The sequence below is a fragment of the Pseudorca crassidens genome, chromosome 2 (genome assembly GCF_039906515.1).
Source record: "Pseudorca crassidens isolate mPseCra1 chromosome 2, mPseCra1.hap1, whole genome shotgun sequence".
NCBI classification, from domain to species: Eukaryota; Metazoa; Chordata; class Mammalia; order Artiodactyla; family Delphinidae; genus Pseudorca; species Pseudorca crassidens.
Genome location: NC_090297.1, coordinates 16,474,742 through 16,490,351, shown reverse-complemented (window position 1 = coordinate 16,490,351; position 15,610 = coordinate 16,474,742). Strand labels below are relative to the sequence as shown.

Genomic DNA, 15,610 nt, shown 5'->3' with positions numbered 1-15,610 from the left:
GAGCTCCTACCGCACCCCAGTCTCTCACTATTTCACAACCCTGCTCATCGCTGGCTGAAATTAACCCAATTTTATTGTGTGGTCTGTCTTTTGCATTACAGAGGAGCTCCTGTATCCCCAGCGCCCAGAGCCACACCTGCCTGCAGAAGATGCTCAGTATTTGTTGGAAAGAGAGAGGAAAATAAAAAGGATGCTGCCTCCCGCAGAAACGCTTTGTGGTTGTTCTGCCTGAGGCTTGGTTAGATGGCTCCTCTGGTCCCACAGCTCTTGAACTTTCTCCTTCACCCTACACCACCTGGTGAGTGTGTCTGAATGTGTCTGTTTACATGACCATCTCCTGCACACACTGGTTGATCTTTGAAGGAAAAGCTAGACCAGATTCGTCTGCGAATTCCAGCAGCCAGCCTGGGGCCTAGAAGGCAGCTGGGCTAAGGAAATGTTTGTTGAATGAATGAATGAATGAATGTTCTGCACCCATCTTTCCCCCTTCCTGACTCTGCTCCCTCCTTTTTCCAGCCTGACAGGCGCCAAGAGGTGACACCCAGGTGAGCTGACAAGAAAGGCCACTCCAGCGTGAATTTTCTGAAGTGGGGACAGCCCCTCCTTCCACCAACCAGTAGTCACTCCAGACAGTGAGGGAACAAAGCCCAAGGTCAGCCCTGCCTCTGCCACAGGAACCATCTGGGGCCTGCCCAGCAAAGCCAATGGGACAGGCTTTTCTGTGCATCTCAGCCTCGCTGATTAGAGCGTGCTACAGGATGGGGAGGCTGGCAGGCCTGCCTCAGAGCCCCAGTGAGAGGCCGTGCCAAGTGAGCTCAGCCTGGCCAGGGGCCAGTGGGGAAATACTTGATTATTCCAATTAAGTCGCCACGCAAGAGGAAAGGATCTGCTTCCTCCAAAAGGACGAAGTGGGGCAGGCAGGCCAGTCCAGGGACTTGGGTGTCGAAGGGGGAAATTGCAGAGCACAGTTCTCACACAAACCAGGGCTCTGAGATTTGCCACCCCAGGAAGACTCTGGAAGCCTGAGACGGAACTCCAGGAGGGTGAGGTCCAAGGCCAGAGCCCTGGACTGAAGCTGGGGCCAGTCCCCCACTGAGGATTCTCAGTTAGCAGTAGCTCCAGCCAGGCTAATTACTCTGGCCTCCTTCTGACCCTGGTTCTGGAGACACCGGGACTGCCCCCCTGTGCTCCCCACCCCTGTCCGTTCCTCCCTTTGACCAGGATCACACAAGGGGTAGATAAACTCTGCATCCTCGGCTCAGGGGGCCAGGGAGTGTCCCGCAGTCTATTCCTGCCACTTGCTTAACTCCTGCCTTGCACCCCCTCTCTGAGTCAGGCTCTGGAAGAACCATCAGGTGCAAGAAGAGTTTATACATCTGACCTGCAGAGATTTATCTAATACTTATTAAGTGACTCAGGGCCCACACTCTGGAGCCAGGCTGCCCAGGTTCCAAGTCTGAGCTGCATGACCTTGGGCAAGTCCCTTCCCTTTTCCGTGCTTCTCCTTTTCACCTGTAAAAGCTGGGATTGGAGTACCTACTCGGTGGGAAGTTTAAGAGGACCAAATGAAAAAGGGTGTGTAAAACACTTATTTAGCAGGCCATACATGGGGATTCAGCAAATGACAACTCTTAGTATTATTAAACAAATTAAGATTGTTTGGAGGCAAGCCTAAGTCTCTGGACCAGGCATCCCCAAGACAGACAATTTTTCCCTCACCAGAGGCAAAACCAGTCAGCTCAGAGCAGACTGAAAAGCAGAGGGGAAAGCCCCCAGACTCTGGGTTCAAATCCCAGCTCCTCCACCCATCAGCTCTGCAACCCTGGGCAAGTTACTTAACCACACTGAGTCTTGTTTCTGCCTCTGTGTATTACAGACCACAGTAGTACCTCCCTCAGAACTGTCACGAATCTTCCCCATCGTGGGGTGGGGGGGATGTTAGTCCCTGTTGCTGTCGGCTCTGAGCAGTGCCAGGGAATTAGGGAGCTGACACGTGCAGGGGCTGCCCCAGGCAGGGGTAAGGTGATGGGCTGGTTTCCTTTCCTGAAAACCTCCGTCTGGGCCCAGTCTCAGGGTGTGATGTGGGGAAGGCTCCCCAGGAGGTGGGGAAACTCTCCTCCACTGCAAGGATCATGTAATATCAGCGTGTACACTCACCCAGGCCTGCCTGCCAACAGCCAGCCCTGAGCAGAGGCGAGAGGAACTGACAAGCAGGAAACTTAGATGAGCCTTTCCTTACAAAAGGAGGCAGTACGGCCAGACTCTATAGCCTGATGGCTGGGATTTACACGCCGGCCTGCCAGTTGCTAACCATTTCCCCGAGCAAGTGAGTTCGTTTCTCTGTTTCCTCATCCATGGGGTGGGGATGATTAATTATGGTGCTGCCTCCCACGGCTGAAGAGTTCCTACATCTAACACACTCGGGGCAGTGTCTGCTCCTAGGAGGTATGAGCTGATGCTATTATAGTCATTCAGGACTGCTTTAATTTCTTCTTGAAGGATCTCTTGGCTTTCTCCAGCAGACTCAGGTCTCCCTCCTTCTATACAGGGCAGGATCCACGCCTGTTACACGGATGAGGACCACAAGATCTACTATGTGCTCGGCACTGTGTCTTAACACATTTCAGCATATTTTATATCCATGGAGATGTTTCCTAGTCAGGGGGCAAAACCACCACTGGACTCACCTACTACTTATGACCACAGGCTCTGGGGCAGGGGCTTCTGTGCTATGGAAAGAGGTTGGGGGAAAATGGCCACCACATTATATTACTTGGAATACATGTGCCCTGGAAGGTATGAAAATATTTGCACTTGGTACCGACTGTGTGACTTAGGAGACATTACTTAGACTCTCTGGGGCTCAGTTGTGAGGAAAAATGAATAAATATAAGTGAAACACTTAAAACAGAGCCTGGTCCATGACATATTTAAAACAAATATCTATTGATATATATGTATCAATCACTCCTCCGGGTACCTCTCAGGGACAGAGGAGGAAACAGGCACGGAGGTCATACAAGGTCTTAGTTCCTAAGAGATGTTATTTCCTGCAAGTATTCACTCACCCATTCACCATATATGTATTGAGTGCATGCTATGCACCAGGATGCATGTTATATAGATTCGGCAAATGATGGCTGTTCCTATTTTTAAAGAAATTAAGGTTATTGGGCACTGAGGGTCCATCTGTGAACAAGAAGATTGGTCAGAGGTATGACGCTGGGGAAACTCATACCTGACTAAGGGTCTGAGCCACCAATAGGGAGACTGGATTGTCCTGCTTCCAATCATTAACCAATCATTCATGACCTGATGTCACTGATGGAGAGAAGAAGACACCAATGCAGATGCGGGAAGGGCAGCCAGGCTCAGCCTGGAGTGGCTCAGGTGTTAAACCCAGCGGGACAGCCTTTTCAGATTTCCCCATGGGAACCAAGCCCAGCTGGGCTGCAGAAACCCCTGCCAGGCGGGGCAGCCTTTCATTACGTTAACGTCATTGGACGCTTGCTGAATGAGGGTACCTTGCTAGACACTGGGATTCACGAATGGCTCAGCTGGGGTTCCTGCCCTCCAGAAACTCAACTCACACAGAGCCAGACACTACCTGGATGATCAGATTACAAAGGGCTGAAGATTTCCAAGCAAGATCTAGAAAAGCAGCCATGATGCCAACTGGCAACACAGGCAGGGAGGACACTGCAGGGGAGGGGACAGCAGGTACAAAGGCAAAGATGGGACAGGTTGGGGGACACATTTGGGGAAATATCTTTAGCCTGTGATCCTGACCTGAGTTTGAGGGCTGGTTCTGCCATCTGCTTGACCTGAGCCTGTTTCCATTCTGCAAAATGAAGATAATACTTTATTGGGCTGTTTCAAGGATTCAGCGAGTTCATGAATAAGAAAGAGCTTTAAAAATGGAAAAGTATAAGAGTCTGGATACTGAGGCTGGCAGTATCCAGTATTAAAGTTACTATTAAATGAGTGTTAACGTGACTCATCTGCGGTCCCATGGCTGATTAAAACAGGATCTAGTTTTGGTTCATCCAGGATGAGGGGTCAGCAACTCAACCCCACCTCAGCTGCAACACTCCCATGTTCCCATCCCCCAACCCAGGCTCCCCTGGCCAATCCAGGGCCCAGGGATAACCATTTCCTCACCGTGTGATCCCAGGCCCAATTTTCTAACCTGCAACATGGAGATACCATTTGCTGTGCTACTCCCATGTGTACACGGAAGGCTCTGCACGTGGAAGAGCACTTTCCACAGGTGAAGGAATGTCAGGGTCACAAATGAGAGGTGATGATGGTGAGTGAGGAAGAGCCAGTGTGGAAACTGAGCCAGGGAGGGGAGCCAGCTTCAGGGCTGGACGGATGTGAAAATTCCAATCTCAGCAACTCCGCTGGTTCACCAGCTGAGGACACTTGGGCAAATTATTTCACCTTCGAGTCATTTCCGTCACTTGAAAAATGGGCTGTTATAAGGATTAAAAGCATGAATGTATATAAAGCACTTAGTAGAGTGGCTTGGTGCATAACAAATATTCAGTAGCTGTTAATAACTCTTATTACTACTATTACTACTACTACGGATATTATCATGGAGGGTGGGGGAAGGGGTTAGCGAAACTCTTTCCGGGACGATCTGAAACCAGCCTCTTCCTTCTCCTTTTTACTTTAAGCCTGAGTTGTGACAGCCCCAGAAACCATTCCCCACCCTTCCTTGAGGAGTGAACCAGGGACACAGCTCCATGGAAGGTCTGCACCCTACACCAGAGGTGAGTTCTGGCACAGCCTAGCTCAGGAGTCCTCCTGCTTTCCCAGACCAGGAAAAGAAGACTGAGGAGCACAGTGACACCGACCTGGGCACCACCCTGGGCCTGTCCCTTCTCTGCCCCTGTTCACACAATGCCTAAGTCTAATTTGGTTCCGGGATGTCTTTCCATCTTGTGTGCCAATTCTAATGAGTGGATAATGGCTGCCTGTAGGACTGCATTTAGAAGGAACTTAAGGTTTAGAAGGAAAGAGAGCAGTGGTTGATTAGTCATGTCTGACATGTACAGGACAAGAGGGTGACAGCATGCATGCCAACTATTTGCCACACGTGAACTAGAAAAGTCCTAACCTTGCCTCCCTCAAACAAGCCATAGTTGTCAGGCAGGGTAACTGAAAGCCAAGAGGGAAAGGGATGTGTCCAAGGTCACACAGCTTGAAATGGCAGGGCTGGGATTCAAACCCAGGCTCCTCTGGCTTTCTGAGGATGCATCCTGCTAGGATTGTCATTTCCTTCCTCTTGACCAGAAGAGGAGGTGTCCAGGCCAAAACCCATTGTCTGGGAGAACAGAAGCGTCTATCCAACCAGGAGTGTGCCTGTGCTTGGTCCCCTCCCTCTGAGACCTCCCATATGACTTTGCAAACCCTAGAGACAGATGGTTCCACTGAAAACAAATATATACAGCAAGGTCCCCTGAGGGCTTGTATCCAGACAAAAAAATTGAATCCAGATGCTAATCTGATTGGGCAGGAAGGCATGAGACCTAAATTTGGGTCTCACCGCCTCTTTCTGGCTGTGTGACCTTGAGAAAGTTACTCAGTTTCTCTGAGCTTTAGTTTTCATCTCTATAAAATGGAGAGGACAACAAGTTAAATAGAATAAGGTCCTTAAAAGTGATTTGCTCAGTTCCTGACACAGAGTAAGACCTTAAATGTTAGTTGGAAGGATGAGGTCAAGGGGAAAAATGAAAACTCACAGCATTTTCACAAAAACTACTCAGGTGATTAAGGCAAGGCTCAAATGAGCTTTTGAGAGGAACTTGTTTATCTTTGATATCCTGATAGGCTAACTGAAGCTGAAATATGAATTACTATATTTGATCATTTCAAAATAAGCAACCACACTCTTCTAGGGAAATAGGGTGTGTCATTCATGTCACAAAGAAGGAAGTAACCTTGAGTGGGTGGATTGGCAATGGTAGGGGATGAGTGTGTATATTTCCGACTTTCAGGCTGAGTGATTTTGTGCCTCAGTCTCCTCATCTGTAATGGGATAATTGCACTTGCCACATAGGGCAGCCGTTAGACCAACTGAACAGTTCCAGGACAAGCACTGAGTACCACATGGTATGTGGCATGGCAACGTTAGCGGTGGTGTGTGGAGGTGGGAGGGGGGTGCTCGCTTAATGAGGCAGAGGAAACAGAGCAGCTATACAGGTGCTAAGAAGGAGCGAAGGAGGGGAGGGGGTCTCAGAGTCAGCTGACACACTTTCCACCCAGAATGGTGGCAGATGAGTACGTTATTAACTCCTGTATGTTAAGAGGCCAGTAAGTCAAAGTGGGAACAGGTGGAGTAGAAAGAGACAAATGATACTCAGAGAGGCCAAGCCTGACACAGCCAGCTTAGAGGATTATAGGACATGGAACTGACAACCTCAACCTGAGGTCTGGGAGAGTGCCCACCCTGCTGTTCTGTAGACAAAGTAAAAGGTGGATCAGAGAAGGCAAGAGCTTGACTTCACAAAAAGTCACATGGCAGATCCTTTTAAAAGTGAGATTTACGGGGACTCCCCTGGTGGCGCAGTGGTTAAGAAACCACCTGCCAATGGAGGTGACATGGGTTCAAGCCCTGGTCCGGGAAGATCCCACATGCCGCAGAGCAACTAAGCCCGTGCACCACAACTACTCAGCCTGTGCTCTAGAGCCCGCGAGCCACAACTACCGAGCCCGTGTGCCTAGAGCCCACGCTCCGCAACAAGAGAAGCCACCACAATGAGAGGCCCGTGCATGCAGCGAAGAGTAGCCCCCGCTCACCACAACTAGAGAAAGCCCGCGTGCAACAACGAAGACCCAACGCGGCCAAAAAATAAAAATTTCAAAAATTAAAAAAAAAATTTTTTTAAGTGGGATTTATGGTTTTTCAAGTAAAATCCACCTAAACACTTTTTTAAAGAACATAAAATGTTAGCTGGGCCTGGCCGGCAGCTTGCAGACCTGGCCAGCGGAAGTTCACCCACCTGAATCACAAACTGAGATCTGGGAAGATGAAGACGCTTCTCTCAAACAAGCCCTGGGTCAGTGCCTCACTACAGGGTCTCAGAGGAAATAGCCTCCCAGCCGCCATTCCCCTCTCTCCCTTCTCTGGGTCAGGGCAGGGTGACTGAGGCACCTCGGGAAGGGGTTTGGACCCAAGGTGTCCATCCCTTGAGTCTCAACTGCCAAATGGCAGGGGGTGAGGGGTAGGTGAGGTTCAAAGATGATGTGGAAAGTGCCTGGTACCCAGCGGGTGCTCACAAAATGCTACTTCCCACACAAGGTCATTCCTAGCACTCCTCTGCAGCTGCAGGGACCAGGGGCCCTGTGGCTCTGTCAGGAATCAGGGCTCCCCCTTGTTCATCTTGTACCCCGCAGAACAGCTGGCTTGTGGAGACCTTCTAGGATCTCATGCTAGACAGCTGACTCCAGAGCCTTCACCGTGAGCTTTAACCATAAGGTTTCATGGCCTCCTACACTGCCCTTGAGCTCAGACACGGCGATTTGGAGATCTGTGCTACAGCGGGGCTATGGCCTGTCCTCAACACCAGGCCTTGGCCCCCAGCAAAGGGGGCAGAACAGAGAGCTGTGGGTTCAGAGTGCAAGACGGTGTTTCCTGTCTGCGAAGTGACACCAATGCACAGGGCTACTGGGAGTATTAGGTGAGGTGGCAGATGTAAAGGGGGTCCCTCCCCTCAGGGGGCTGCATAATCTCTAGTCTGAAGCACCCCAGGTTGCCTGTCCCCTAGGGGGTGGGCCACAGGCCCAGCTTCCTAAGCACTGACAGGCTGATGCTCTGTTAGCCCCCAAACTCTAGAGCCCTTAGCCTCTTCCTGGGACCAGAAAAGCAGAAAGGAAGCTCCCTCCTCCTGGCTGACATGTTTCAGAGATGCTGCCAGGCCCCGGAAGAGGGGTTGGTGTCTATGTGTCCCACATTCCTAACCTGAGCCTCCTGAGGGCTGGCCCAAGCCTCATGCACCTAGCCCAGAAACTGCAAACTCAGAAGGCAGGCAGGGAATGGCAATGAAGCAAATGGGCTGGGTGCGAGAGCAGGGCACAGTGGGGACTGCGGTCAAGTGGGTGGAGCAGCTGCTAATCAGCTCCAGTCATGGTGGCCAGGCAGGGATGCAGCCCAGAGTGGCCACATCTTTTGATCTTTTGAGAGAAGCCAGAAACCCTTATTTTTATGTAAAATGCAATCACCAGCAATGAAATCAACGTTTTAAAATCACTGCAGGAGACTTATAGACATCGAAAACAAGCTTATGGTTATCAAAGGGGAAACGTGGCGGGGAGGGATAAACCAGGAGCTTGGGATTAACACATGCACACTACTATATATAAGATAGATGACCGACGGGGACCTACTGCATAGCATAGGGAACTCTACCCGATATTCTGTGATAACCTATATGAGAAAAGAATCTAAAAAAGAATGAATATATGTATAACTGAATCATTTTGCTGTACACCTGAAACTAACACAACATTGTAAATCAACTATATTTCAATAAAATTAAAAAAAAATCACTGCGGGAGTCAACAATGCCCCCACCCCCACCCTTTTCTGCCTCAGGAGGGCAGTTTGTGACTGACCTGCCATAACCTAAGTCACAAATGTTTGAGGACCAACTCAAATTAAATCAGACCCATTCCAAGTCTTAGGGATGTCCCAACCCCCCAACTCCTGCTCTTCAGGCAACTTGGTTTACAGATGAGGACACTGAGGCTCAGAAAGGGGAAGGGACTTGCCCAAGGTCACACAGGTAGTATATCAACAGTTCAAGGGCTTAAACTCTGCTCTGAGTTGCGGATCTTTTTCTACCAACTCACACCACCTGTATTCTCCCTTCAACAATTCTTTCTTTTTAAAAAATAGATATATTGGGCTTCCCTGGTGGCGCAGTGGTTGAGAGCCCGCCTGCTGATGCAGGGGACACAGGTTCGTGCCCCGGTCCGGGAAGATCCCACATGCCGCGGAGCGGCTGGGCCCGTGAGCCATGGCCGCTGAGCCTACGTGTCCGGAGCCTGTGCTCCGCAACGGGAGAGGCCACAAAAGTGAGAGGCCCGCATACCGCAAAAAAAAAAAAAAAAAAGATATATTAAGGATATGCTATGGAAATGATACACACCAAAATCAAGATAGTGGTTACTTTTAGGACAGTCATGGGTGACCCTGAGCAAGCCGTTCCCCTCTCTGGACCTCAGTCTCCCTGGTCTGCAAAGCAGCCGGTTGACAGAGGCAGCCTTTAAATGCCTTCCAGCTCTGAGGAATCTATGAGGTCTCGTCTCTGGCCAGTACTTTGTGACCTCAGATGAATATAAAATAGTAATAATAATAATAATGGGGAGGGCTAGTCCACGGTAGCCAGGAAGGAACACTACAATTTTAAGTGAAACTTGACTCCTGGTTACTGGAATTCAGAAAGAATGATCTTAATACCCAGGCAGTTTAACCACCATCCAACAGTTAAACAAAAACACATCTGGTTTAACTTCATTTTCCTCATCTCCTCCCCCCCACCCCCTATCCTCATCTCAAATTTTACCTCTTAATTTGAGAAGTCAAATTAAATGCAAACAATTGATTTCATGCCACAGTGAGGTTGAGAATTTCAGCATGGAAAACTTTAAGCATGAAGTTTTTCTGGGAGTAATTAGTAAATGTTGGGGGGTGGTACGAGGGGGGTGGAAAAATATGGAGACTATTCTTGAATGTTCTTTGGACACTGAGCATCAGAGAAGAGTTCCTGGGGGCCTACTATGAACCCAGCACTCAGAGAGGCCAAGTGACTTGCCTCAGGTCACACAGCTAGGGATTGGAACCCAAGATGCTGATCCCAAAGCCACCACTTTCCCTCCTGTCTAGGCCTTTGTAACCTACATAGGGCTTTCCCTCTGGCCCTTATGGATCACCTGGTAGTGGCAAAGAAACTGTCCCATAGGAAATATTAACTTCTCAACAACAATCTCCAACAGTGGGTCAGCCCCAGCTGAGCCATTCCATGGTGAAAAGCCATTTATGATTTTGCTGGCCCCACATATCAACTCTGCAAAGTACATATTATTAACCCATATTACAGATGATTTCCTTACCTGAGGCTCAGAGAGGGAAATAAACTTGTCTAGGGTCACACAGCAGTGCTGGGAATGAACCTCCAATCTACTGCCCACAACTGCCCTCTAAAAGTGAGGCCATCTCTAAAAACAAAACAAAAAAACACACCGCGCAGCTTAGCTCCAGCCTGCTGAGGATGAGGACGACGACGTAGCACGGGAAAGCTGAGTGTGCATTCCTGTGGCCACGCGGAGATTGCTGGGTGCCGGTTCTCAGCTCAGCTTGCTCACTCTCCCCGTAATGTTCTCTTCAAGCCCTGAGTTTTGTATTAATAACTCAAGGTGAGAACTCTGAGCTATGTCACGGGATCCTACCCCTCGATTAAGAGGCCTCATCCCCAAAGATGGGTACTCGTGAAGGTCGCTAGAGTCATCACCAGGGCTCCAGCCCCAGCTCCCCAGGTAGCATCTGTGTGTCCTTGAACAAGTCACTTCCCTTCTCCAGGACTGATTCCTAGTTTGCAGGGAATGTTGGGTATGTAAGCCATGGGACAGGCAGGGCTTGAGTTTGGTTTCACCTCATTTCAAAGCTGGGACACACAGAGGCAGAAGGCACTGTGGAGATAACAGCCCCAGGCCTGTTCCCAGCAAGGACCTCCAGGCTCCTGGCCAAGGCTGAGTTTAGGATGACAGGAGGTGGCACCTGAGTGTGGGCAAGGAAGACGCCATGCCACTCCACAGCACAACCCATGAGGGAAAGGACAGGGCCTAGGCAGGGGGGTGACAGGTTTCCAGGGTTCAGGGGCAGCGACATAACCCTATGCCCAGTCTCAGGGTTGCATTTTCTGCTGAGATTAGAGCTGATTATAGACAATATTTTCTTAGGCACAGACACCAGCTAAACACTTTGCATACATTAATCATACTATTTATTGATCTCCTCAACTTAAAGGAGGAGACTGGGGCATGACAGAGAACAGAATTTGTCCCAGGTCACACAGCTAGGTTGCCTTTTCTATTAGTGAAAACCAAAGGCTGGCTGATCAGTTTTACCCGTGTTATTGCATTTTAATCTCCTTCCTTGTGAACTGCTTAATTCCAATTCTAAAGTGTCAATTTCAGAGCCTGAAAACATTTTGTTACACAAGCGTCCAGATGGCTGTTTAATTTACCCGCTGCATTCTCAGCACCTAGAACAGGGCTTGGTGCATTCACAAGTATTTGTTAAATGAAGATAGCATTTTGTTTCTGGCCTCAGTTCAGTTTTTTTCCTCACAATAGTCTCATGAGAGAGGCATACTCCCTATTTTCCAGGTGGGGCCACAAATACAGACAGGGGCCATCACTCAAGTCTGTCTTACTCCAGGGGATGGGAAGTTAGGAAGCCATGTCCAGGAGCCTCTTCTGCTTAGGGAGTTCAGAGGCATGAAGTTCAGGAAGAAAAAAGGAGGCAAAGGGACAAGAAGAGCAGGGGCAGGGAGTGGAGTAGGTGGTGGGGGGGGGGAACAACACAGTGGGGAGGACTAAAGATTTGAAGAAGGCAGGTCTAGAGCATGGGCGGAGGTAAGCCTGAGCACCAGCAGGGCCAGAAGAGGAAAGGTCAGCCCCTCATCTCTTGGGTCACATAAAGGAAGCAGGAAGGGCTTCCCTGGTGGCGCAGTGGTTGAGAGTCTGCCTGCCGATGCAGGGGACACGGGTTCATGCCCCGGTCCGGGAAGATCCCACATGCCGTGGAGCGGCTGGGCCCGTAAGCCATGGCCGCTGAGCCTGTACGTCTGGAGCCTGTGCTCCGCAACGGAAGAGGCCACAACAGTGAGAGGCCCGCTTACTGCAAAACAAAAGAAAAAAACAAAAAAAAAGGAAGCAGGGAGCTAAGGTTGTAAGGTTTAGAGTCTGGGTTCACATCCTGGTCTCATATTTACATAACTTCCCCAGGCCTCAGTCTTCCTATCTGTAAACAAGATGATGCATGTGAAGTGTTGGAGTCTGGCACACAGTAGGCATTCAATAAACAGTTGCTGTCATCTTTGCTGGTGTGGGAGCCAACCCCTTGCTCACCAGGGAAGCCCGGCCCACCGGAGGAGTCTTTCTTTCCCAGGGCCCAGAGGCCCTTTCTGGCCTGAGAATTGCCCCCTTTTGATCTCCAGGGTTTTCCCCCTCCACCCTCAGGCCTTTGTAAAGCCCCCCCTCCCCCAATCCCATTACGCTTGGAAAAAGGGTCAGAAGGGACATTGTATGGGAAGGATGGGACTTTCCTTAGCTTCCCGCCCCACCATTGTTACCATGCCTTTAACACTTTCTTATCGAGACTAGGCTTGGGAACCAACCCTGAGCTATCTGCTCACCTGCACATGCCCAGAGATGGATCGCAAACTCCCTCAGCTTCCCAGGCTCCGGAGCTTTGCCCTAAGGCTGCTGTGGCCACCCCGGACTCCCAAACAGACTCCAACACGCCGGATGTCCGTTCCCCCACTCCCACCCCCCTGCGGCTCCCGGACCCAAGTGCCTCCCTCCCTCTACTGTTCCCAGCTCTGGCCCAAAGTACTTTGGAGCCCACCCAGGCAGACCAGCCCCCTCCCCGACTACTGTGGCAAGATCTAGAGATTACTAGGTGGTTGGCAGTTCTGGGTGGGCAACCTGACTCGCTTGATCTCGGACACAGGGGGTTCCGTAGAAGCCGCTCAGTCACGGAGCACCGGGAGGAGGTGCCTAGACTGAAGGTGGGGGTCTCGGGCAGCGGCCTCGGAGGTAGGAGACCCCAGGGCTGCAGCAGCGGTCGCGAGAGCAGTCCCCTTGACTCGCCGGCTCCGCGAGCGCCAAGTCTGATTTCCAGCCCGGCCCAGCGCGCCCGCCGGGAGCCTCGGATGCACGCGAGCACGGGAGCGGGACAGGTGGCTGGGGAGTTCCGAATGGGCTGCCTTGGGAGGTGTCGGGGCGCAGAGGTCCCTGCCCCGCCACTGATATCCGACCTCGCCACCGTCCCCAGGCGAGGGGAGGATGTGGGAGGGGCCGGGGAATCGACCACATCCCTGGGGCCGCGGGGAGCCTGGAGCCAGCGTCGAGTCTTTACCTGCGCAGAGTTCGTGGGCGAAGGTCTGTCCTGGCACAAGTGACGAGAGGTCGGTGCGCTGGGACGGAAGGCGCGGAGTGGCGGGAGCGCGACGCTACCGGGGCCAACTCCCCCGCGGGCTTATAAAGGCGACCACGGGGCCCGAGCGCGGCCGGGGCAGCCCTCCCCTGCTCCCGACCCCGCCCCCGGCCGGGGCCCCGGCCCTCTCCGCCCCCGCCCCGCCCCTCTCCGCCCCCGCCCCGCCCCCGGCCCCGGCTGGAGCGATACCCGCCGGTCCGCAGCGTGGCCAGGGCGCCCCCTGCCGGGGAGTGGGGGGCACCCTCCCCCTTCCCGCGCCCTGGCTCGGCTCGGGTCCCGCGTGGGGTTGGGGAGGGCTGGGGTGCCACTGTCTCCGTGTTCTCCTGCTCTTTCCGCCTCCGCGCTTCTCTCTCTGTCTCTCTCTCTGTCTCTCTGTCTCTGTCTCTCTGTCTCTCTCTCTGTCTCTCTCTCTGTGTGTCTCTCTCTCTCTGTCTCTCTCTCCCTGTCTCTCTGTCTCTCTCTGTCTCTGTCTCTCTGTCTCTCTCTGTCTCTCTCTCTCTCTCTACTTTCTCTCCACGAGCTCCAGCTCTGATTCCGTCTCTGTGCACGACTCTTTGGGGTTGTCTTTAGCTTTGGATCCAACTTCCTTCTGTGTCTCTTTGTGGCTGTCTTTCTCGTGCCCTCTGTCTTGTCTGGCCCTTTCTGTGTGTCTGCCTCTGTGTCTGACAACCTGTCTCTATTTGGGTCTCTGTCTCTACCCATCTCTGTCCACGAGCCTGTCTCTCCATCTCTGTGCACCTGTGTCTCTGACTCTCCTCACTGTCCCCTCTCGCCTTCCCACTCCAACCAGACCACTAGCCTGTCTCTCTCTCCCCTGCCCTTGGGCTGAGTCTTTTGCTAGGGGCTGAGGAAGCAGAGGGAGACCTAGAAGGGGGTGGCTTCGGGGAGGGGAGCCTCCCCTAGACAGGGCCAACTCTCCTAGACAGGGACTGTTCCCTCTTTCTCCTTAGAGCCAGCTAGGGTTCCTGCAGACTGCATCCCAGCCAGATCCTGAGAACCTGTCTCCTGGGTGACCAGAGGAGGAAGCCAACACGCCCCATGCAGTAGAAACAGACAGCCCAGGTTCAAGACTCCACCCTGGTGACCTTGGGCAAATCATTTGAGCCCTGTGGCATGGCCGGCCCCTTAATAGGCAGACATGATCTCCCCTGGCTTCCCTTATCACATGCTGAGAGGCAGATTAATATGAGACAGGGTTGAAAAGTGCACAGGAAACTCTAAAGTTCTAGATAAAGGGGGTTGGAGCTGGGACTGGAGGGGATTGAGGCCAGAGCAGAGCAGAGAAGGTGTCAGCACCAGCAGAACCAATACCAGCCCAGAATTCTCTCTCTTACCTACTCCATGCCAGCTCAGAGCAAGGCATCTTGCATACTTTATCTCCCAACAGCCCCATTTTAGGGAGGAGAAAACAGAGGTCCAGAGAGAACATGCAGGCGGCTTGTCAGTATAATTGGAACAAGAGCTGGGGCCTGGCACCAGAAACCAAGAATGTATTTATTTTTCTTTTTTCTTGTATTTTTAGCAACTGATACTGCTTCTTTATTTACAGGAGTGATATGAAGTTTCTTTTTTGACATAAATTTATGTTTTTAGAAAGTGAAGCAAAACATTCATTAAATATTATTTATTTATGTATTCAGTGGGTTAGATTATTATGGCAAAAATCATGGAGGTGGTAAATGACTCAAGTTTGGGAAACAACACTTTTGCATAAGAAATTGTGGGTGAAAGCATCCAGGACGTGGGAGGGGTTCTGTAATTGCTCACAAACTCCAAGGAAGGATTCAGGGATACGAAGAGGCTTGAGATGGTGTCATCCTCAGTGAGCCAGGGGTAAATCCCCAGGTATGGGAGGTCTGCCTGTCCCAGCCTGAACAGAGGCTGGGGGGCTGAGGCAACAGGGAGTTGGAAGGACCCCATTTCACCAATCTTGGGCCTCCATGCCTGCCCCTGACTTCTGAGCTCCCCAAGGCTGGGGGGGATGGACACTTCTGGTTGCACCACGTGGCCAGCATTGGGCCTCCTGTGTGTCGATGGTTTTTCCCCAGGTACCACCTTGGGAGCAAGACGGACCACTACCTTGCCAGTCCTGCTACCTTCCTCCCTCTCTCTCCCTACCCTGCTCCTGGGCTCTGTGCCCCAAGAATTCAACTGAGGTGGAGTCACCCAGCAGCCATTGCCTCCCCTGTTCCCTGGATGCCACCCCTCCTGGTGCTGTCAACACAGCAGGAAGGAGGCCCGAACTGGAAACCAGGAGCCCCATCTTCCAGCTCTGCTTCCTGGGTGAGCTGAGCAATCTCTTTCCCTGTCCAGGCCTAGATTTCCTCTGGCTGGCTGGACTGGACAATCTCTAGAATTCCAGGACTCCTGGACCACTCA

At 51.6% G+C, this 15,610-nt stretch overlaps 1 protein-coding gene across 2 annotated transcripts in view; it reads right to left on the bottom strand.

Annotated features, from left to right (window-relative positions):
• ALPL (alkaline phosphatase, biomineralization associated) overlaps window positions 1–13,321 on the bottom strand; it is a 57,626-nt gene extending 44,305 nt beyond the window's left edge. Inside the window, exon 1 of one of the 2 annotated variants that reach the window (XM_067723045.1) lies at window positions 13,154–13,321. The gene's annotated coding sequence lies outside the window, so the exon portion shown is untranslated. Of the gene's footprint in view, window positions 1–10,122; window positions 10,234–13,153 lie in introns of those variants that run through there. The other variant, XM_067723053.1, reaches the window with a different exon arrangement.
• Between the last annotated feature and the right edge of the window lie 2,289 nt (window positions 13,322–15,610).